General features: G+C 43.1%; 1 protein-coding gene across 5 annotated transcripts in view; it reads right to left on the bottom strand.

Moving 5' to 3' along the window:
• Positions 1-25,279, bottom strand: part of LYN (LYN proto-oncogene, Src family tyrosine kinase) — a 116,368-nt gene that overhangs the window by 78,782 nt on the left and 12,307 nt on the right. The window contains exon 1 of one of the 5 annotated variants that reach the window (XM_045075771.1): positions 5,147-5,166. The exons of 3 other annotated variants lie outside the window; for them this stretch is intronic. The gene's annotated coding sequence lies outside the window, so the exon portion shown is untranslated. Of the gene's footprint in view, positions 1-5,146; positions 5,167-25,279 lie in introns of those variants that run through there. One more of the 5 variants, XM_045075774.1, reaches the window with a different exon arrangement.

Genomic DNA, 25,279 nt, shown 5'->3' on the forward strand with positions numbered 1-25,279 from the left:
TGGTTGGTTCTATCCAGTAAAACTGAATCGGGGACTTTAGGAAGGTGGGGTAGGAGTCTGCTGTTTTTTGTTAAAGCTTTTTAGCTGTTTTGGTTTTCAAATTATATGCAAGTATTACCTTGATAGTGATTTCAGAATTTTTTTAGAATAGCTAAAGAATTATGTACCTAAACTAAAAAAAAAAATTGTTTATAATGTAACTTTTTTAAAAAGTAAGACTGGTGTTATATACATTACGATTTCATATGTAGAAAAAAGTTTGGAAAGAATATTAAAATCAAATTAAAATTAGAACTAAAAACACTTTAATGCTTCTATGGTTGGTCAGTTTTTAATCTTCTCTTTCTGCATTGACACAATGTCTACAAAAAGCTAGTGCTGGGCTGCCTGAGTGGCGCAGTCAGTTAAGCATCAACTTTTGATTTCTGCTGAGGTCATGATCTCAGGGTTGTGGGATCGAGCCCCTCAAAGGGCTCCGCACTCAATGGGGAGTCTGCTTACTATTTTCTCTCTCCCTCTGCCCCTCTTCCACCCCCACTCATGTGTGCTCTCTCTCTAAAATAAATTAATAAATATCTTAATTTTTTAAAAAAAGCTACAGTGGGGACACCTGGGTGGCTCAGTAGGTTAAGCATCTACCCTCGGCCGCAGGTCATGATCCCAGAGTCCTGGGATGGAGTTCCGCATCCGGCTCCTTGCTCAGCAGGGAGTCTGCTTCTCCCTCTCTCTGCCACTCCCCTGGCTCTCTCTGACAAATAAAAAAAATCTTTAAAAAAAAAAAACACTCAGAGTTCTACTTTTATAAAAGTAAAGCTGTAAAATTAAAAATCAAACATGGTGAGCCATTCATTTGTATTAGTTACCTCCACCCAGAGTGACCTCTGGGGCTTTCTCATTACCTGGGAGACAAGCAACACCCATATGATGTTCTGTCCTGCTGCAATGCCTTGATGTCAGCCTGCCTCAGTTTCCTCAGATAGGAATGGACTGGTAATGGTATTCATCCCCATGGCATTGTGGTGGACTCTCAATGTTTTCAAGAGAGCTAAAGGTACTGGAAGCCCATCTTCCCTATGGCCTGGCACCCATGTGAGCCTGTGGTCAATAAAGTATGATGGTTCAAAGCCAGGCTTTTATGAATCATGGTTAAAATAATTGATTCAAAGCCATGATTCTAAGCCAGAAAACCAGAGGTCACAAGGTCATGATTTTATTTATAAAAGATGTGAGGATGAAGAACTGGAAACAATTCCTTGGACTAAACTTGAAGTCAAAGCAATGACTTATCAAGTGTGATGTAAGATACCAGGAATGGACTTGAGAGAGTGACTTTAAGCTCACGCCTGGAGTCTGCAAGTGAAAAAGAGGAGATGAGGCCATGGCTGAGTCTAAAGTTACTTTCTTGGGCACTTGGGTGACTCAGTTGGTTAAGCGACTGCCTTTGGCTCAGGTCATGATCCTGGAGTCCCAGGATGGAGTCCCACATCGGGCTCCCTGCTCGGCAGGGAGTCTGCTTCTCCCACTGACCTCTCCTCTCATGCTCTCTTTCTCTCATTCTGTCTCTCTCTCTCTCTCAAATAAATAAAATCTTAAAAACAATAAAGTTACTTTTTTAATTAAAATGGGTATGGCCAAGAAGTGTCATAAGGGTGGGGAAAAGATAAAGAGATGCTAGAGAACAGGTCAGTACCACAGTTCCCAAACTGTGTGCCAAAGCACCCAGGGTGCATTAGCAAACTCAAGGGGTGCCTGGGGATACTTCAAATTTTCAAGGGAAACATAATGACATCTGTTGGACACCAGGAGAGCTAACAGCTCAAGGTAGTTCACTTTCAACACTAGATTGTACTGTATTCCTTTCAACAACTTTGTATCTGGGTGAAACAGGGTTTTCTGTGGTTACTGTGATAAAAAGGAAGTATCACACGGAACAGAAATATGAAGATAAACATGGAACAGAAAGTAAGGGTGGTGGTGTCCAAATATATTTCCAAAACTTGAGAGACTGCACGACATAGGTATATACATCTTAAATGAGCACACACTTGTGTTCATTTAAGAATAACATAAAATAATATTTTTTGCTTTCAGTGTGTGTACTGTTTTTTCAAATGGTACTAAGTTGTTACAACAAATATGTATTAAGTTCTTTAGACCCAACAACCCAACAAATGGAACTCTGGGGTGTTTCTTCTGCTCTAGGATGGCCATGTAAAAATTACCGTCAGTCAGGGTCAGTAATCTTTAAAATGTGAGCAGCAGCAGATGGCAGGTTAAGACAGACTAGGTGGGTGTCGTCGGGCTGAGCAGCGAGGCAGAAAGACAGCTGAGGGTGGGGAGGCTGGCCAGGTGCACCGGGGAGGAGAGGCAAGGTCTCCTGGCCCTGGAACCCAGCACCTTAACTTCATCTTGCCTACCCCGTTATAAGGAGAAGCCACTGATTCTTAGTTCGAATACACCAGAGGATGCCCCAATTAATCTCAAAATTTTCAAATCGTGGAAACAGCATGACAAATACTCTGTTGAATTTCCATTTTCCTTAATGAAATCTCCTTTTTCTGTGCATCCTACTCACCCACGCTCAGAACCTCTGTCATCTTTGTGACCTCCATATCACACTTTATGCAGCAGAAACAACTCCCCACCAAGCCCTGTCCCTTCTGCAATATACATTGTGCTTGGTTTCAAAGCTTAGGGAAAGGCGGGATCAGAAAAACTGTGTATTGCGGTGGTTTTTCCTACATGAGTTTTCTTTCTCTACGAAAACCTACATGATGTTAATTACTAACATCATAGCATTTTAGGGAAAACTCGTCTTGATCATTGCAGTCGCCTCCTCCGGACTAGTCCCTACAGCATCAGTCCTTCCCCTGCTCCCTGCTCATCTTTGCAAATGACGTCATCTTTGAGTCCCTCTCAATCAGCGTTCCTCAGACCACCTTCTAACAGTTCACCATTTCAATGAGTTAGTACATATCTGCAGTTTTACAATGGCGATGTCCTATCAGTCATCCCCACCCTGCTCACTTCCCCATTTCCGTTTCTCTGCAGCATCATTACAAGAATTCAGATTACAAGATCTATTTTATCATCTGTCTGTCTCTCCTCTCGGGAGAGCAGGGATTTTTATTAATTCTGGACACTGGCATATTGCCAGAACAGAGAACAGGGCTGGGCACTTGGAAGTGTTCTATAAATGTTCATTTGTTGAATAGAGCACCCCACAGAACAAACACTCAACAAATGTTACATGTGGGTTTACAGTTACTGATGGTACACCATTGCCTCTAATACAGCCATCAGCCCCACTGCCAAAGCCATAAGATAAAATCTCAAATATTTAATTTGCCACACAGCCCCCCACAGCCTGACAACGGTCCACCTTGCCAGCACTTGTGTTACTCCCAACGGAACGCTCCTGATGGACACAGGTATGTATTGGCCCCTGATGGACACAGGTATGTATTGGCATGGTAGCCTGAGCCTGCCTTGATTGGCATCTTGGCTCTTACCTATACGCGCAAATCCTGTGTACCCTCCAAACCCTAACTCACACCCCATCTTGCCTGATCCCCTCAGAACACATCCTTCTCTTCCTCTGACTGCTTCTCTCTATAATCAGTTTGGAACTTAGGCGCAAGCCCCAAGACATCTCTTATAGTACTATTTGATATTGTTACCTAACTCTTCAATTGCCTGTCTGAGACTGTGTGTAGAGCTCTCCTTGCTAGACTAGAAACTCCTTGAGGGCAGAAAGTCCATATTCTGTCTTTCTGTAGACACCTTGCTTCCACCACCCAAACTCACACAGAACCACTATCCAGTTACTGAGTCATCAATAAAACACCATTTTCTGAATAAAAGCTGAACTTAGAAATCCCAATCGAAGCAGTTCTCTAAGTAAGACTAATTACCGGTACTTTTTTAGTTTTTAATAGGTGATCAGTAAATGTTAGTCCCCAAAACCGTTCCAGTTTCAGACCTATCTAGACCGTGAAAACAACCAAAAAGCTCTCATTAACTGGGAGTCTGTGACCATTCAAAGAATTTGGACTGTAAATCTCTCCATTAAAAAAAGAATTTTTCTGAAGTGAAGTAGCAAAGGGCTTTGGGATGAGGAAACCTGGATCCAATCTGTTTCCTCTATTTATTAATAGCCATATAAACATCAGCAAGTTACTCAATTTTTTTTTTAAAGATTTTACTTATTTATTTGATGGACAGATCACAAGTAGGCAGAGAGGCAGGCAGAGAGAGAAGAGGAAGCAGGCTCCCTGCTGAGCAGAGAGCCCAATGCGGGGCTTGATCCCAGGACCCTGGGATCATGACCTGGGCTGAATCAGGCAGAGGCTTTAACCCACTGAGCCTCCCAGGAACCCCAAGTTACTCAATTTTTAAACTTCATTTTCACTTTACTCATCTATAAAATGTAAATAATATTCCTCCTTCAAGGGTTGCTGTGAGGATTAAACGAAACAGCATCTGTTGAATGCTCCTCCCAAAACAAGTAAACAATGTGTTACTTCCCGTTTTCCCTCCCTGTCCCCTAAAACAAGGAGGGCCAGATTATAGTGACATTATCATACTTAAGCAAAGAATACGTCCTGCAACCTTTGGCACAAACAAAATTGTTAAATAAAAATTGCTAAGGAGTCTTCCTGAGTGTGGATTCCACTCACAACTAAAGCCACTCCAATTTCCACAGTACCCCAGATAACTTCTAATGAACCCCCTCATCTCCACCTCAGTTCTTACCCTCTGTGTGCTTTACTGAAATCTAAGTGGCCCCGACTGCAGACCTTTCCCCAGCTCACACGGGGCTCCCCCCAATTAACCTGCTAAACCGCTTTACTGGACTGAACAGCACACACTGGCATATTTGGCAGGAAAATGAGCTCTGTGTTTGCGGATATTTCTTTTTTTACTTGGCCTTGGCTCTTCTTGGATTCTGTCACCAAGCAAGTAAGAAATGAAGAATCCGATTTTTCGGCTTCAAGATGTGTTAGACGAAAGGGCAGAAGAGGCAGGGGAGCAAGGAGGGGGCACTCGGCAGTCACTACCGTCCTTTGTTCCCCCAGCAGCTCGCACAGCCAGAAGGGCGCCTCTCACCAGTTTCTTTGCCTTGAGAACCACGTTCCAAACCTACCTCTGGGCCAAAGTGTATTCAGTTACTTATCCAAGCTGGCGTGCTCTCTCTCACTCACTCTCTCTCTCTCTCTCTCTCTCTCTCACTCACTCACTGCCTCTTGGATGCCTCCCCAACCAGCATCATGCTGAGCAGGAAAGGGACTCATGACAGGCAGATTAGGGTTTTCAAGCAGCCCCAGGAGGAGGAAGTTACTTGTTCCCACGGGCCTGGGTTTTTCTTTTTGTGGGTGTGTTTTCTCTTTCTGAAACCAGGAAGCTAAATTTGCCTAATGGTTAAACCCAAAAGGATTACAGATTCTTTCTTCAAGAACCCTCAGAAGCCTGTTGTCCATCCCTGGGTGTTAAAAGCAGTCCATTTCCAAATCACCCAGGCAGAGGCGAGGCTGGCTGTCTAGGCTCTCCAGTGAAGTCTCTTCTATTCCGTTATTTTTATGACAAGCACTATATCAACAGACCATTCATATTCATGTTTCCCATTCTCCTCACCAAACACTACACGACATCTCGATTTCCTAAAAAAGATAAAATTCAAAATTTCATCCCCCCCACCCCACCCCCACGACTTATTTCTCTTCTCTGAACTAAACTACTTTTAGGTTCAGGCTCTCCCTCACTCACATTCTTCCCATTTCCGTTAATGAGCCTTGAACTCCCAGCATGTTCTGCTTTTCTTGCAATAATTGAGATCCTCTTTCTCGCCCAGCATCTTTACTAAAGATGTGTTCTCCCTTGACAACGTATCCCAACAATCAGCCGTCGTCCTGTCAGAGATGGGTCATGGTTGGCTGTTTGAACCTCCAGACGGGTGGAGGATCCTCACCACCGCCCCTGTGTCATCCCACAGGGGAACGCAGGACAGAGGCCCTCAGGATCTCGGCACTCTCAGCGTAATGGTCACTTTTGTCCAAGAACTGTGGGTACAGGCTGAGCTTGGATCCCAAGCTACTGGTCGATCTTAGGACGTTCTTCAACCCCTCGGTCTCCATTCAGTCATTTGGAAAATGAAAATGTTGCCACTGTAGTAAGGCCACTGTGAAGGACCACCTAGCAGGCACTCAGGAGGAGAGGGCTCTTGTCAATTTCATTCCTTGGTGGTTATATACAAGTAACTCCCTCACTATTCCTTAATGATCCTTAATTCTTTTAAGCGTATTTTCAGCAGCAGTGGTTAGGGCAACAAAGACAGGTTAGAGCACTCTGTCTTTGGTCTAGAAATGCATCAAGGCCACGATTCTTATTAACCTTGTCTGCGCCTTAGAACACAATGTGGGGGCTTTAAAAAATAAGTGCCCAGATCAGGTATGTCAGAATCTTTGGGGGTTAGGCCTGGGCATCAGTATCTGAAAATCTCCAAAGGCAGACATGTAAATGGAAGACTGGTAGGTGATGGTACATACAGTGAAGAAAAGACAGGGTCACAGGAGAGGGAGAGTTGGGAGGGTTGGTCAGCAAGGCCCGTGTTAGCAGACCACGCTCAAGGTGAGGCCAGCCTTGCGAAGTCTTACATCTGGATCAGAGGCAGAGGAGTGGCCAGGGAGCAGGGCTGAGGCAGCAGCAGCAGGAGATCCATGAGCTGGACTGTCCAGAGGCCACCCAGGTTCCTTCCCACTGCAGCTCTGTTTGCTCAGCGTTTCCTTCGGTTCGGGGCAATTCTGGACAATGTCTCGCAGCTTCCTTCCAATAATTCCCCATTTCTGCTTAAGCCAGCCAAAGGAGGTCTCCATGGAAACCCAACAAACTTCTACCAAGACAAAGGTTATTCAGTTTAAGTCACTCTTTTTTATGTAACCATCTCTGACAAACATGGAACTTCAAGATATTTGGGAGGAATCTCCTTAAAGTCTCGATCACTGAGCATCTCAAATATATTCCTTAACTGTTTCTGGACCTACACCATCTCCTCATTGGTAAAACACATGGGTCAAACAAAATAGCCATCTCTTCCAGCTCGAGTTTTACCCATCCATGAATCTGGTATCTTTTTTATTTGTTGAACATAGAAGAGAGACACTGGAGGCATAAATATTGTAAGACATGGCCATCTCCTAGGAGTCGAGTACATCTTCATATTAATGGAAGGTAATTACCCAGTGCGTGCATATTTAGGAAAGTCTTTTCCTTTCCTTCTGTCTTTAGTTCACATCATCAGCCCATTAACACCAGCTTCTCCTTTCTCACTCCCGCAACTTCGCATGTTTGACAAAATGTTATTATTAGTGTCTCCGGCATATCAAACGTTTAAAAGGGCAGTTTCAAAATAACAACTCTCCCTGACCTTAACCATCACCCCAAGTTAAATTTTTATTTTTTAATTTTCTCTGATAATTTGTAAGTCTTCTCTCTGATATAACACACACACATGCCTGCACACACACCGCCTGAGGCTGCATTTAATCATTCTGCACAGTCTCCAGAAGGGTCACTATACCCACATTCCTAGGATAGAGCCAGAGAGAGGTCAGTCCGTGCTCTTCTCTCAGGGGTGGGGCATTGGGAAATTCAGCACATGATGAGGGATTTATATCTTCCTTCACATCTGGTGCTCAGGAATCATCATCAAAGACAGGATACCCATCCAGAACAATTGTTCCAGGGTAAGAGTCTACATCATTGCCCTGTGATGTAAATACAGGTCTCCACTGCTCTGTGATCTACATTTTGCCTACATCCTTCCACACTGGCCTTATGTTTGGAAATCAGGTCTTATGTTTGGAAATCTTATGTTTGGAAATCCAATTCACCCAAAGTAATCTGACGAAGTCTAGAAGAAATAGATTTAACCTTAGAAGCACTATTTTTAAATGAAATAGGACTGTTTAATAGTATACATTGGAAACATAGCCTCATCAGCTGCAATTTATTGAAATTAAAAGCACACTAATGTTCAACACACCCAATATTTCTCTCCAACATTTTCCCTTTCTGCCCTCAAAAACCAAAATAAAATATTTATTTAAAACCAGTACTTCTTTAACCAATGATCGACTCAATAAAATCTTCTCTCAAGACTTAGCTAACAAATGGGACTATCACAGAAATAATTTACATAAAATAGAATTACCAAATTGATTTGCTCAAAGTGTTATGTTTTCCTGAACCTAAAATACTGTCGACTTTTACATCATTATATTATGTACTGTTAAATAAAACAAAATAGGGGGCACCTGAGTCGCTCAATTTGGTAAGCATCTGACTCTTGATTTCGGCTCAGGTCATGATGTCAGGGTTGTAGGATCGAGCCCCGTGTGAGGCTCCACACTTCCTGTAGACTCTGCTTGAGATTCTCTCTCTCCCTCGCCCTCTGCCTTTCCCCCTGCTTGTGTGGTCTCTCTCTCTCTTTCAAAATAAATAAAATCTTAAAAAAACAAAACAAAACAGAATGGCTACCCTTCAAATTATTAAGATGTCTTTAATTTCAGAGGTATTAAAATGTAAAAATATGCTTGCCTTAGAGCTTGTGAGATATAGTAAGTACGTGCTTACTGAATATCCACTTATTTTAGAAATCATAATCCACATTCTGCTTTACCCTTACCTTTTTCTGGTAGTGCTGCTTCACATTCTTTTTAAATACAGAGAATTTAATTATTATTAAAGAAATTTTAATAAATTTAAGCGAGAAGGTCTCTTTTTCCCATTTAAGGGTGAAATGAGTAGTATTTCAAAAGCCTGCTGCCTGGTTCATGCAGGGTAATGGTATTATCATCTCTAATCCATGAGGAACTTGTTTTCCCATGTAAACATTGCTGCTGACCACACCTGAGAAAAGTTAACATCTACGTAATGCTTGCTAGGTACCTGGTACTGCATCAAGCACTTTACGTGGATTGTTTCACTCAATCCTTAGAACAATCCTGTGGATACTATTATTCATCCCATTTAACAGATGAGAAAGTTGCAGCTCAGAGAGGTAAAGAGACTTTTTCAAGGTGACCGAAACAGTAAGCAATGGAGCCAGAGTTGAGACGTGAGCTGTTAGGTAAGCACCATCTGCTCTCCAGGGTGTACTGCAAAAAAACTCCAAGAGTCCTCACTTCAGACTACAGAAGTGAGGGCCACTGGGTGCCACCATCCGCCCCAGGATGGCTGCACACTGTGAATGTGGTGTGCCTTGGCCTCTGGGTGCTGCCAGGTAAAGGGTGTTTTAGGGGCTGGAGGGAGCTGTTGGAGCAGAGACCCAGGGCCCCAGGCCTGTGACTGGCAGAAGTCTGCAGGAGAAAGAAGGAGAAATTAGAGAAAACACCCATGAAGTTGAGGGCAGAAATGGGAAGACACCATCCCCCATTTGAGAAATGTTACCAGGCGCCACTTGGTGCTTTATAGAGGAAAACAGAATCAAAATTCTTGAGCTAAAGAAGATCTCTGAAAGGTCAGTCGAGACCAGCAAGCTCAGGACCCCCTGGGAATGGGCAAAAAATGCAAATACTCTGGCCCAACTGGGACCTTTGGAATCAGAGTCTCTGGGTGGAGCTGCGATCTGGATTGGGAAGCCTGGGTGGCTCAGTCATTAATCTGCCTTCGGCTCGGCTCAGGATCACAGGGCCCAGAGATTGAGCCCCTCATTGAGCCCCATATCAGGCTCCCTGCTCAGTGGGGAGCATGCTTCTCCCTCTCCCACTCCTCTTGCTTGTGCTCCCTCTCTTGCTCTCTGTTAAATAAATAAATGAAATCTAAAAAAAAAAAAAAAAAAAAAAAGGCCTGAGGACATCTGGAATCACAGAGAGAACGTTCACAGAAGATCCAGCAAAGAGCATAAGAGTTATAGCACCCAATTCTAGAATGCTGGAGACTACACAGCCCCAACACAGCGTGACAGAAATTAAATAAGACAGAGACAGAAGGACAGCTAATAGATAGTGCTTTAAGACAAGGTATGGCCTCAGCCATCAACCCGCGGTTAGCCTAAGTATCATAAAGTATAATTTTTTCATCTAATTAACAAACCCATTAGTACTCTCCCACTCTAATTGGACTTTATTAAATTATCCTAATTCAAAGCAGGTGAAATCTCAGGCATACAAGCAGATGGCGGAGAGCCCATGTTAAGTTTAACTGGCCCAGATCCCATTAGCATTGTTCACCTTTTCTGCATTTGTTTGAAACTTGGCTTCACTGTTACAAACAAAATGAACAGGGATGGGGGAGTTCACAGAACAGCAACTTCCTGGATCCTTCTTATTTTACCAAGTAGGTCAGTCTACTGGATTTCGTTCTGAAACAGTGTATCCTTGTGTCTGGAACGGGAGACTGAGGCTGACCGGAAGGAGGTACAAGGAACACAACTGCCATGATGATTCCACTGCCTGGATGGCCACCCAAAGTCCTGGCAACCTCAGGGAAAGGTCCCAGAGCTCAGGCTACTCCTGGGAGTGCATGCAGATGGCTGGAAGGGCCGCGGTCTCCCCAGGGCTGGCTGGGGACAGGGGATGGGGCCTGATCCACCCATGCAGTCAGTCCCTCCCTTAACTCCAAGGGAACGGAGCGCATCTTCCATCAGGGAATCAGAACATTCCCGCCTTTGCCTTTTCACTCTCATCTTAAGAAAACGCTTGTACCCAAAAGTTTGGGGTCATCTCAGCATACTTCACGTTAAATACATAAAACGCTTGTGGAGGCAGCAGGGTTGCCTGTGAGCACACACACAGGGTTCCCCCAATCCTGTTAGAATGAGTGCCCGAATCCTGCTGGCTTACTTCAGGACCCCCTCTGACCTCACAGAACTGTACTAGAAACTCTCCAACCCGGCTTTCCTTCCTCCTGCGTTCCCGTTCCTGTTCTCCCCAGTGTCCCCTACACACACGCACACGCACACGCACACGCACACGCACACACTCCGTCACCACCACCTTCCATTCCCCACACTACACGCTCCTGGGCTGCCCCAAGCATCTTTCCAAAAACAACTACAATTCTTTCCCTCCCCTCTGCCTCCTCGTTCCGCAGAGCCTGGCAAGAAGCTCCTTCCACAGTGACCTACTTTCCTGGTTTTACAGGCCACTCTTCCCCTTCCCATCGATCCTACCCACCAGCCACCTCCAGGACCCTGCAGCCTTTCATCCCTTGTCCACCTCCTCTTCCTCCTCCTTGCCTGGGCACCTGCCCCCCCTGCAATACCCCCCTCTACAAGCAGCCTCCTTCTTGTTACCATGCACCCGTCTCAAGCACACGTCCTGCAGGAAACACTGACCTCCCCCTTTAGGCCGAAGGGCACCTCCGTCCTTCCCTCTCCCCAGCCGTCTCGGGCCCAGCCCTCACTTCACTGTTCAGTCCACCGGAGTGTCCTCAGTGCCCAAGATGCTGTCAAGTCCATGAGAAGACACGGATAAACTTGGCTGAACCTTGTAACTAATGAAATCATTTGAGTCCAATTATTTCTCCTCCAGCCTCTCCAAAGGCTTCCCCACTCATACCTCTACCCTAGCTGGAATCTAACTGTGACACCGTAATCCCCTCATGCAAGCCAGTGCATTCCAGACCTGCCTGTTCACAGGAATGACCCGCACGTTGGTGAGAAAGATTCTTGGGCCCTGCACTCGACAGACCATGGAAGTAGCATCCGTATGGGAGTTGAGGGCATAGGTAGCAAACAATACAGGTAATTCTTACAGTGATTTGACTTAGGTGATACTGAGTCCCCTACAAAATGTGAGATTCTTTGGAAAGAGAATGACATAGTAAACTTCATTAACTCTTTGTACTTTAATGTGAATTTTTGGTAAAATTCCTACCTAAAAGATTTGAATAGAAGGGGTAGAGGGGAAAAAACGAGAGACAGAGAGAGAAAAGAATGGGTAGGAAAAACAGAAAAAGTCATGGAATACATCCGATTTTGGTTTATAACATTCTCTGGGGGTGTCAGAGAATAGCTCAGTTGGTTAAGTCTCTGCTTTCAGTTCAGGTCATGATCCTGGGGTCTTGGCATGGGACCAGTCTTTGGACTCCCCGCTCAGCAGGGAGTCTGCTTGAGGCTCCCACTCTGCTCAAATAAATAAAGAAAAAATCTTAAAAAACAAACAAACAAACAACAAAAAAAACCATTCTCTGGATCCGAAGCCATCTTACATCCAAATCCTCTCTAATCAAAATGCTTATATGCTAAAGTGCTATTATACTATAAAGAAAAAAGTCAAGGGATGCCTGGGTGGCTCAGTGGATTAGGCCTCTGCCTTCGGCTCAGGTCATGGTCCCAGGTCCTGGGATCGAGCCCCGCACAGAAAAAAATAATAATTGTAATAATAAAGTCAAGGTGAATAAACTTTTTACAATGGCCACCTTAAAGGAAATTATAATATTTATAGTCCATTTTTTCAAAAGATATTTTTTATCAGGAAATTCATTTTTGCAGCTGTGCTTATAAACTCTTGCTTTTTACTCCAAATGAAAGAATTTCCTATTTGAGCTACAGTTTCAGAAAGCACTTAAGTGCAACCATGGTCGGGTCTAGTTGTAATGTTGGATTTTGTAAATGTTGTAACTCCGACACTTTGAGCCTGGTTTATCTTCTCTTTCACCGCCCACATAACCTCTTTGTTGCAAAAATCATTTTCCTTCACTAAGCCTATCAAGGTATCCCTAAAGGTACATGACAAAAGAGGCACACAGAAATCTGTTACACAGTGAAACAGAAATATACTTTAGGCTCCTATGAAGTGCACTGACTTTTCCCATTTTGGGGTTCATTTAGAAAGTGGCTTGTGCCCGTCATGCTATTCTCTGAATAGAAATAGATGGGGAAAGGGAAGAGAAAATGCTGGAGGAGATGAGGACGGACGGGGAACAAATCACAATGACATTCAGCTCACTCAGAATCAGGCTTCTGTGTCTCCACTTCCTGTTTGCTATACCCTTAAATAAGACATGTCCTCATCACACACACACAAGACCACTCCCACCATCTCCATCTCAGTGAAGGGCACCCTCAACTCTTGAGGATGAAAACCAACTCACCCTGATTCTTCTTTTTCTCAGTCCCCAAACCCAACTCAGCAGCAAGGTTTTGTCATCGACAAGCATAAACTGTCCCCAGTCTGACCCTCCTCAGCTCCAAGGGCACAGGTGCCCCAACCACCAGATAAAACACAAGACACCCAGTGACATCGGAATTTCACAGTTACGGTAATTCATTTTTGCACGGGACACACTTACACTAAAAAATGATTCATCGTTTACCTGATAAGTAAATTGAATCTTACATCCTGTATTTTCTTACATCCTATATTTTCTTTGCTCAATCACCCAGCCTTGTCTGCCCCTGTATTCCCCACATAGCCAAATCTTTACAGATTAAAACCCTCCCACAGCTTTCTTCAGAATTTAGAATAAAAACTAAGTTCTTTACCAAAGTCTTGAAGGCCTGTGATCAGAGAATGTGGGAGTACTTGGAGAGGGCCCTCTGCTTGCCTCTCCAAAGTCTCCCACCCCCTGGCTTCAGCCATAGGAGATGTCCTTCTTCCCTGCAGACACTCAAGTTCATCCCCACCTCAGGACCTTTGCACTTGCCATCCCCTTTCTCTAAAATCCTCTTCCTCTCCTTGTCTTCCACATCATGCAGATCACAACTCAAAAGAGATCCTCCCCCCACCAACCTAGCTAAACTAGTGCCCTTCTCAACATGCTCTCTGTCACATTACCCAGTCTTACTTTCCTCAGAGCCCCTTCATCCAGCTTGAAAGCATTTATTAGCATACTGTCTTTCCATCCTATTGGCAATGTATGCATCATTAGAGCAGAACCCTCTGTCTTTTGTTCACTGTCTCCAGAACGGAACCTGGCATTTAACAATCTCTCTTTATGTATTTGCTGATGAATAAATAAATGAGTTGAATAAACGAGATGAAATAAATGAGGTGAATAAATAAATGAAACAAATTTCCTTAAATTCCAAATGGTCTTCACTTCCACATGTTCAACGTCTACGGTAAAATGGTGGCATCCCTGAATGACCTTTCCTGCACCAAATGCAGACTTTCTCCTAACAGCCAGCAAATACGCCTTTCCAACGATTGCACGGTGGTGCTGCCCACCGGTCCAAGTTCAGAGTCATCAGGAGCAGTGTCTTACTCAGTACACGATGATAGTGGAGGGTTTCATTATATTTTAAATCTGTAATTCAAAAAATTTAGGAGCAAGCCAAAAGACCCAAGTGTTGATATGAATGCTATAAAAAGCAGAGATGCCATAAGCCTAATTCAAAGGTAACAAGATGAAAATCACAAGACAGGTTGAAAACAAGGACCCTTTGAGCCCTAAGCAAATCACTTTTTTAAAATCTAAGCTGATAGCCTTATTGTGAAGAAAATGCATAAAATTGGAGATCCAGGATAAAATGCTTAATCTATATTGAAAATTATATCCAAACGGGAATGCACAATTAGAAATGGTACAAATTGTTCAGCTGCCTGGAGATGGAAGCCCTTATCACGTTTAACCCTATTTTTGGCTTTTAGGCTCAGAAGAGGGAGAAGGGGCTGCCAGTAGACCATCTGTGGCACAGCCCAAGAGAACCATGGCCGTGGCCTTAAACAGCATCGTATGGTTACCCTCCACGAGTTTATGCTCCTCCTTATTCCTGGGAAATCGTGGAGTTTCTAAAGAAGAAAAACCTTAAGTTTTAGTTTCAACCCTTCTGAGCTGTTAGGAGGATAAAATATTTTCAGTGGTCGCTCAGGCTCTTTTGTGTTGTTTAGATAGATGATTTGGAGGCAGGACAGGAAACCACAGGGCACAGGAGAAAGGGAAGTTCCTAAGTCATGGTGTTGGGTGTGGGAGTCCAGAAGCAGACTCCGGCAAGAAGGAAGAAAAGAGATAAAACACGCATGTTAAACAGAATCAAGCAGTTCCAGGAAGTCCTACTAAATATTCCCCATTTCAAAATTCTAAGTTCTCAGTTTCTTTAACCATTTTACAGAGGGAGTTGTGAAAAATACAGACTCATATTTTCTTTAAGACAAGCGTGGAGAGGGCACCTGTGTGGCTCAGTCGGTTAAGCGTCTGCCTTTGGCTCGGGTCAGGATCTCAGGCACTGGGATCAAAGCCCTGCGTTGGGCTCCCTGCTCAGCAGGGAACCCGTTTCTCCCTCTCCCTCTGCCTGCCACTCCACCTGCTTGTGCTCTCTCTCTCTCTCTCTGCCTGTCAAATAAGTAAATAAAATTTTAAAAAGAAGAAGAAGAGCATGGAAGTGTACCAAGCCAAAATCTGCATTGGGACCATTTGGCGTTCAGCACACTTTCACGAAAACCTCACTTACATGGATGCTGGGGAAAAGAGGATGAGCAAGACACTCTCCACCCTCGGGAATTCAGGGACCAGCAGGAGAAACAGGCAAATCAATGCTAATGTTGGTAAAATATGACAGATACCACAGCAGACATATGCTCAACATGCTTCGGGGCCACAGACAAAAGTAGCATCAGGGTTGGCTTCACCCATGCACCAGGTTACTACCTCAGTTAGAGCTTAACTGGACCTAACCACATGACATTATCTTCAGTTTGCTTTTCTTATTGAAGCAAAATGTATTCATATCGTGTTCTGGAGATGAACGGTGGTGATGGCTGCCCAAGAGTATGAATGTACTTAATGCCACAGCACACTTAAAAATGGATACAATGCTAAATGTTGCATTTATGTATATTCTACCACAATTGTAAAAAATCAAGAAAAATAAATTCTGATGATCCACCCAAACAAGTATGTATATCTAATGAAATGCACAGTTCTTCAATGCTATCTGAGATTGATATCGGTGTATGTCCACATCCACCTACCCAGCTTCCAAAACAAGATACAAAACATTCCTGTCACCTCAGACAGTCCCCTCTGTCCTTTCCCAAGTCACACTCTCCCTGGGAGCACTTCTCTTGAACTTCACGCAAATGCAATCATCCAGGATGTGCATTTCTTTTCCTTAACATGTTTGTGAGCCTCCCCCAGTTCTTGCATGTGTCGGCATCTCTTTTTTTTTGGTCTCGTCGTACTCCATGTTATGAGTCTGCGATCCAAATGTATTGAACCACTCTTCTGATGATGGGTATTCAAGACATTTCTAGGGTTTTTGGTTCTTTTAGACATATTATGAAAAAGGGTGCTACATACATCTTTGCACATGTCATTTTGCGGATGTATGTTTTCATTCCTCCTGCATAAATACCTAGGCGTGGAGATGTTGGATTGTGAGGCAGATGGATGTTGAATTTTATATGAAGCTGCCAAAGGGTGTCTGGCAGGAGCTGTCCCATTTTTTACTCTTGTGTCCCTACATCCTTGCTAGCATTTTGGGATGATTTTTTTTTTAATGGACACTGATGGCTCACTGAACCACCATGAATGCTGCAGAAAGAGGAAAGTAACCCCTCTTGGACAGGGTTACTGGTTTCCCAGAGGGCTGTTCCTTCTCTCTCAGGCAGGAGGTTTCTTACCACAGCTCAGCTGGAGATTAAATAGGATTTATTTCATTCCTTACTTTTTCAACAAAGCGCATTCATATACTCTTTCAGAATGAATCCTGAGGGCGCCTGGGTGGCTCAGTTGGTAGGGTGTCTGCCTTCAGCTCAGGTCATGATCCCGGGGTCCTGGGACTGAGTCCCACATCAGGCTTCCTGCTCATCACAGAGTCTGTTTCTCCCTCTACCCCTCCCCCCATCATGCTCACTCTCACTCTCTCTCTCAAATAAATAAATAAAATCTTAAAACAAAAACAGAAACGAATCTTGATCATGAATTCTAACATCTGACAAAAGAGTAGCTCTGAGATGGGGTAAGGTGCCCTGGGTTCACAGGGCAGACCTTGTCATCCCATGCCTCTGACTAAACAGGTTCCCTATTTCTGAGCCCAACAGTCAACCTGTTGCATGTTGAAAGAGAAGAAAAAAAAAATCCTACTGAATGATGATTTCTGATGGAACTATGCTATTGTAGTTTCCTACACATACTCCCTTCTCACTCATGGGTCACTTTGACAGAAGTCAAGACCAGTGTAAAACCTTCAGGACTGCTGGAGCCATGTCCTGAAGGAAAAGGGAGTGAGCCCCTTGCACATGGGAGACACTCCATGCCTGAATGTGAGGTCCCTGAGTGACGGAAGCTCTGTGGACCCCATACACCTTAAAACACAGCCAAGACAAAGCTGTTTTGGTGAATGAGACTGTCCCAGCAGGTGGTATGTCCCTGTACCATTCCAGATGCTTCTAAGTGTGTGGGGGAGATAGTGGAACAAGCACTCTGAACCCCGGAAACTGTCCACCCTCCTAATTCGTGCCCACTGCAGTTACTTTCTGCGAAGGGGGAACTCCTAGCTAGGCAGCTTCCCTGGGCATGTCTCCACACTGCAGGACATAAGTCATTCGTCTGGAAAATGACCAGGCATTAACAGTTCCACCCTAATTCATTGATCTGAATGTTTTCTTACAATAGCCCAAAAAATCTATGATGGCCAGATCTAGTGAAATGGTTGTCAACCTTGATACGTAAGCAGAATCTTGAGAACTCTCAAAAGGACAGAACCTGGATTTCCCACTATTCCCATCTAATTGGAGGTCCAGCTTGGCATGGGAAGGTTTAAATGCCTTCCCACTGATTCCCATGAGCAGCCAGGATTGAGAACTAACTACAAAACCCCCACACTACAACCTCACTTGCTTCTTTTTTTTTTTTTTTTAATCTTATTTATTTGACAGAGAGAGAGAGAGAGATCACAGGTAGGCAGAGAGAGAGGTGGAAGCAGGCTCCCTACTGAGCAGAGAGGCCCAGGCAGGGCTTGATCCCAGGACCCTGAGATCATGACTTGAGCCGAAGGCAGAGGCTTAACCCACTGAGCCACCCAGGCACCCCCTCACCTGCTTTTGAAAAGAAAGGCACTATCCAATTTTGTTAGGAAACTTTAGCAAATCCTGAACTCCATGCCAGGACTGAAATCACAGCAATGGGAATGCCATGGATGATTGAATTTCAGTTGCCCTGCCGGTTAACTACAACAATAACGATCCCAAATGGCATTACAATTCCTTGCCCTTATTCAGGAATGGGGATTAGGATTTATCTACTGCCAGTCTGACCCCATACCTGACCGCAAAACAGAAAACAGTGCTCAGGAAAGAAAGTAAAGCTCTAATTTATCTACAGAGTCCATAATTATGATGTATTTGCTAGTATGCTGGAGAGTTGTCTTCTAATTATATTTTTGCTGCTGTGAACTTTATCTCAGTTCTTATAAACCTGACAGCCAACAGTAAGGTTATACTATAGCCATTAAAAAAAAATTACAAAGGATTAGCTTTGGGGTACATTTTAGGAAAAACAGAATTCTTATACTTATCTCAGATTTATCTATTATAAAACTATTGCTATCATTTTCCTTTATGTCAAGAGTCATTCAACCTCATTGTTTATAATCAGTCAGAGAACAAATGCTTTTATGACTGATAAAACAAAGCCACTTCATGTTTGAGACCTCAAAATCTGCATAAAGGATAAAACACTCTACATTCTACATTAGCAAACAATGGGCTAACCATAAATAGGTAGAAATCACTTTTAAACGGGAGGGTCTCAATAAACTCCAATGTCCTTACATTAAAACTATCAACACAGAAATAAAAAGAAGCTTCCACAGAAATAATTTCTCCCCTGACCTTAAAAATAAAATGTAGAACAGTAGAAAATTTCCAACCTGTTCATTTCCTGAAGCACTGGCTGTCAAAACCAGAAGTAATCCAGTGCATCACTGTTCTCTTATTAAAGTATACTTCATCTTTTTCAACTTTGTCCCACAAGTCATGCGCGCAGAAGCCTTACCATTTTCACTCTTCGTCACGAGGTCACTTGGTTCTTTCAACGGCTTGAAAGAAATATCTCAAAGTAGGGCTCTACTCTTCTCTTTGCTCCAATGTGAAGACACCTTCCCATTCATATCAATACAAGACACTTTTTAAATGACGATATGTAATCAGTGACTCATCTGGCTTTTCTAACCCCAGATTCCCCGCTATGTCTGTCCTGGAATGAATCCGTCATTGCCCTGGGGAAGTATATTAACCCAAATCACAGTCCTCAGCCTGTTTTGGCTTTGGCTGTTCTCATCTGTTGTCTTGGTTGAGTTAGGAACCCAGATAAGGACTCAGCACCAGCTATTAGGCTGGGAGCTCCCTCCTTGCTGCCTCCAACTCAGGTTCAGGATGGCGCAGTGGTTTTATGGCCCAAAGGTTCCCGAAGGTTCTCGAAGGTCTAGCAAGGATTCTGAACCATCAGTCGATGAAGTTTATTTAAATGTACGCCCGGTGTTTCTTCTGTATTGGCATGAAAAATGTTGGCGCCAAGACCTTCACCCCACAGAAAACAAGCATAACACAGCACCTTTACTCAACATCAAGCCTGAAGCTGCTATATTTAGAGACTGTTAGTCCAGGGAAATCACCAGAAGTGTTTCCGGTTAGCCACAGGGTGTACCAAGAAAAAATCCTGCACGAGTTCAAGAATGAGCACAAGGGCTGGCCTTGAGAGTTAAGAGCTCTGCTTCTGTTAAAGTCAATGTCAAAGCACTTTTACTTAGACCGACTTCCTCAAGACAAATCTGGGGTTTACTCAAAGAACCAGCTGACACCCCAGCAGTGAAAGAAAGCAAAAAGAGTCCAAAGTGTTTTCCTTTTTTAAAGGAAAAGGAAGTCTTATCCATTTTTTAAAAATTCCTTTCAGAGAGCCACCATTCAGAAATGGAAAAAGCTAGGTAGGGGACAGTCCACCATGATGTGCCCAAGTGATGAGCAAATGTACTGGCCCTATAGTTCCCACAGCCTCCCAGGGAATAAAGCAGCTTGACTCAGGCATCGAGACCCATGGCATGAAGGCCACAAAGAAAAGCGAAGGGGAACGAGCTGGAGATGGCCGTACAACTCCCCTGTCTGAAGTTCTCTATTATCCCACCCATTGCCACTCGTCATCTATTAACCACAGTCTTAACCTTCCTAACGGTGAGGATTTGCAGCAGCATTTCAAGGTATAGAGTCAGCAAGTAAGTGTGTGATACTGAAGAGTTACTGCTTAATGGCAAGAAAAATGCAAGCTACGGAAGTAATTAGCAAAAGAAAAATGTGAGCTAAGTACTGAAGAAAAGCCTTAATCCAATCATGGTTCAACAAATTATTTGCTTTGCTTTGGTGGAAGAGGAAAATTATTCCTTCCCAGCAAGGGGTGGCAACTCTAATAGATCTGACTGAGTCGCCAGCTGAAGTTAATGTGGATAAATTCAACCGGCTTAATCTTGATGGAGCTTTTTTTTTTTCTTAATTTTTTATTCATGTATTTGACAGAGATCACAAGTAGGCAGGCAGGCAGAGAGAAGGGAAAGCAGGCCCCCTGCTGAGCAGAGAGCCCGATGGATGCGCTTGATCCCAGGACCCTGAGATCATGACCTGAGCTGAAGGCAGAGGCTTAACCCACTGAGCCATCCAGGCGCCCCTTGATGGAGCTTTAAACTTCTAATGTGATGTTCATATAAAGTTTCAGTGCAATTCCAACACAATTTTTGCTCTTCATCATTTCAAGCGGTGGCCATAGTAAAAGCCACACCAGACTGGCAGAACTGGGGGCAGGGGCTCTCTCTTGCTCTGGCTGGTTTCTAGTGTCCAGGCTTCTGTCTTCTGCAAGATCAAATAGTTAGACATTAGATTCAGCCGCAGCGCTGAGCTTGACAGCCAGACTTTCTGGGTTCAAGTTCCAGCTCCAGCCAGCAGAGCCATGTGATGCTGTGGTTAATTAATCTTTATTTGTCTGCAAAAACGGGAAGATAACTGTACCGATTTCAAAAGGTTTGTTGTGAGGATTAAAAGAAGAAGAACTTAGCAAGTGTTAATGACGCACCGTGTGTGCTCAAAAAATGTCTGCCGTGTCATTTTTATTATTAATCTCTCAGGAGCAACCATGTTCCTCTATTTTCATTTAAGTAAATGTATAAAGTCCACTTGATAAGCTAAAGTGAACATTACCTTCTACATGTTATAGTCACAATTTTAAAAAAATAATAATAGCCTTTCAGGTATGGCGAGGTGGCTCAATGAAGCATCTGCGTTTGGCTCAAACAAGGATCCCAGGGCTGTCAGCTCCCTGCTCAGCAGGGAGTCTGCTTCTCCCTCTCTCTCTCTGAACTAAATAAATAAAATCTTTAAAAAATAAATAAATGAAAATAAACTTTCAAAGTTAAATACAGGTATCTCATTTTATTACACTTTGCTTTTTCCAACAACATTTACTGATTCCATGCCCCTATGTCACACTTTGGTAATTCTCACAATATTTTAAACTTTTTCATTATGATTATACCTGTTAGGGCAATCTGTGAGCAGTGATTATAACTCACTGAAAGCTCAGATGATGGTTAGCATTTTTTAACAATAAGTATTCTTTCACTAAGGTATGTACATTCTTTTTAGACATATGCTATTGCACACCTAAAAGACCACAGTATAGTGTGAACAGAACTTTTTTATGCACTGGGAAAGCAAAAAATTCATTTGACTCTCTTGATTGCAATTTGCGCCTTACTGCGGTGGTTGGGAACTGAACTTGGAGTATCTCTGAGGTATGCCTCCGAAACATACCAACTTGGGAGTCAAGCTGGATCAGGTTCTATTTACTTAGGAGCTTAGCTAAAGGAGCTAACAAAGATAATTTGTTATCTCTGAGCCTTGGTTTCCTTATCAATAACAAGAATATCAATAACACACCTTGTAAGGAATCAGTCACCTAAAAGAGGACACATTGTCAATAAAATTGCTATTTCCATTATATTTTCTGTGAAAGGCAAATATTGTTTGATACAAAAGTAAAACAAGTCATAACTGTGCTGGCATAATTATAAAACTCTTGGAATTAAGAACCCTTCTGCACCAAAACTAATCATTTCCAGCTCCTTTTCCTCCCTGATTCTGAAAGGTCAGTCTTCTGTCTAAAAAAAATGATTGCAAATTGGATCCTGTGTCTCATCATTAGCTCTTGTTCAGTAAGACGGTCTGGATTTGAAGACCTAAAGACCAGAAAGTTCCTTTTGCTCCCTAAAGACTCTAAGCAATGCATGGAAAACTTTAAGTCATCCTGGTATGGGTTTCTCCTTTGTCCATCGTTCATCCAAACATTCTTTCCCTTTTGGCAACACACTGTGCTTCTAAGCCTCAACAAACATTTCAAAACGCAGTGTTGGCTCAAGTCCAAGCATGCATCTAAGTTCAGACTGCCACAGCCTTTGCAAAATCTTTTCAGTAATTTACATCGAGTTGCAAGGAATAAGCTCCCTGAAGACTCTGATGGCCAAAAATGATTACTTTACCAAAAGAAAAGCAATATTAAATATTGTTACAACTCTATTATGTTTTGAGTATATCCACATAAATGATCACAGCTAAACTTCCAAAGACCATCTATAATTAATCGTCACAGAACAGATGGCCACATGGAGATGACCAGAAGTCAAGTGCCTTGCCCAAGATTATACCTCCCACAGTGAGAATTTATACCTGCAAATGTAGAGCCAGGTCATGTGACCAGGTCCTCTATCCACTGTCCCTACATGACATTACCTCTCACTAAGAAGCACTGGCTCAAATGATCATATTTCACTTGATGCTTCTGAGAGTCTGTGAGAAGCAACCGTCACGGCCATTCTCCAGGTGGGGAAGCTGGGGCTTCCAGATACCATCTCCCCACAAAGTAAACCTGGTAGTTAAAAGCATCGTCATCGCCCTCGGGCAGCAGGGAGGGCTGGACAGCAGAATGTGGCAGGGCAAAATGCCCAGTTTACCCTCAGAATTTAAAGCTCAGCTTTCCAGGATTCCCTCCCAAATGATTTATGTTCCAGTGTTAATAACACTGCCCTTTACAATCTTAGAGTCTTCTCTTGGAGAGGAACTTTATTTATTTTAGGTTGAAGATCTAAAAGGGAAAAAACTACTTTGAGTATCCTTCTTGATAAAAGACAGAATAAAGGTTCTCACCCAGCTAACAATATTGAGCTTTACAGAAACTGCATTATGAATTACACAGAAATTCTGCAATGTTAAATTAATAAAACTGTAAACAGTTCAGTCTGGGAAACATCAAAAGCCATGCACAAAATATCATTAAAAACAGTTGCCTGGAATCTATATGAAAAGAAAGTGGATGAGTGGTGGCTGCCCAGGGCAAGGGAAGTTCAGGGGCTTGGGGGAAATGGCAGTGACTGTTCATGGGTACAGTATTTCTCTAAGGTGTTATCAAAATATTCTTCAATTGACTGTGGTAATGGTAACTCACTTCTGTGAATGAATTAAAACTCCCTGAATTGCATACCTTACTTAAATGGGTAAATTATATGGTACATGAATTATATCTCAATAAGGCCATACTGTAAAAAAGGTCACAGACATTAGGATTCAATTTCTATTACATTCTGAAAAAGGCAAAACAGTGACAGAGAGCAGATCAACAGTTGTCAGACGCCGGGGGCAGACAGAACATTCTGCAACCTTATTAAGATGGTGGTTGAATGAATCTATATACATTTATTTAAAATCAGAACTGTAGAGCAAAATTTTAAAAGTCAACTTAAAAAAAAACACACAAAAAAACATTAGTTGTTTCTTTTTTTTAAGATTTTATTTATTTATTTGACAGAGAGAGGTCACAAATAGATGGAGAGGCAGGCAGAGAGAGAGAGAGGGAAGCAGGCTCCCCGCTGAGCAGAGAGCCCGATGCGGGACTCGATCCCAGGACCCTGAGATCACGACCTGAGCCGAAGGCAGTGGCCTAACCCACTGAGCCACCCAGGCACCCAAAACTTAATTGTCTCTTAAAAGCAAATCTATTTTCATTTAAATTTGTTACTCTTAAAATAATGTTTATTGATCTTAAAAGTTATTCTGATGGCTTAGAGTGCTGTATCTCTCTACCAAAGGGATTTTTTAAATATTTTGGAGCACATATTAAATAGTACACTTTTTATTACATGGGGAGAAAGCCAAAGTAGTAAGGTGGGGTGGGGGTTTACCAGCCCTTCTACTGTTAGAACTGGAGGGTCCCATGCAGTCAAGACCCTCCTGAATGCCACAGGTGAACTCAGAGGTCTGCTTAGCATCTGAGAAGCTTGTTCTGATCTCAAAGTGTTTCTAATTCAGCAAGATGTCAAACATCATGTAATCTATTATTAGAAGGAGAAAAAGTATCTTTTAAGATACAATAGAGAAGACCATTTTCCTTAGCCTAAAATCTGGATTTATATGGCATGATAGAAGTCACATGAATCAAGGCCAATGTACTAACACTTGTCCCTCATCTCCTTGTCGGGAAGGTCAAGGTTGCTCCAAGGTCAATGAGAAGGTTTGCATGGAGGGAGAGCCTGCATGGAACCCCCTCTCCGGCCAGGGCACAGGGGTCCCTGGAACTACTCACACCATTGATTTCACTGGGGTCCTGCAACCAGGGCATTTAAATCGAGATGAGGGAGCCTAAGGATGAATCCCGACCAAATTTGGCAAGGTTTTTATTCCCTCTGTTTCTTTACCCATAAAACTAGCTCTTTTTTTTTTTTTTTAACTGCTTTACTTCCCATGCTTAAGGACAGCCTAATAATAAAGGAAATGTTTTCCCTTTGCCTTTTGCCTGAAAAGAAGGAAAAGAAAGAAAGAAAGAAAGAAAGAAAGACAGACAGACAGAAAGAAAGAAAGAAAGAAAGAAAAGAAAAGAAAAGGCCAGGGGTAGTAAAGTTGAGCCCCAAACAACAGCCACAAGTGTGTGGTGAGTTAGATTTAGCCCAGGCCTATCAGGTCTATTACCCCATTTCATCTCTGCAACAATGGGCTGGAGTAGGAGACAAAAGTATCATTACTGACTTGGGAATGGAAAAGGGCTTCAGCTCCGGCCTTGAGCCAAGAGCAGGACATCCGTGGATTAGAACCCAAGTCCTGATTCCCGAATCTATGAAACCATGACATCACCCTGTTCCTCAGACACTCCAAGTTCATGCCATGGCCACCCCATTCCTCGCAAGTGACCATGCTTCCACTGGTGCACACCCCTAGTTCTTCAGTTGGGTAAGTAAGGAATACCACGAAGTTGCTTCTCCACTTTTTTTGTCCTCAAGTGAAGAACACACGTCTCACCCGAAAATGGT

This window comes from Mustela putorius, unplaced genomic scaffold, assembly GCF_011764305.1.
Source record: "Mustela putorius furo isolate JIRA1106 unplaced genomic scaffold, ASM1176430v1.1 tig00000151_pilon_pilon_pilon, whole genome shotgun sequence".
Classification (NCBI taxonomy): domain Eukaryota; kingdom Metazoa; phylum Chordata; class Mammalia; order Carnivora; family Mustelidae; genus Mustela; species Mustela putorius.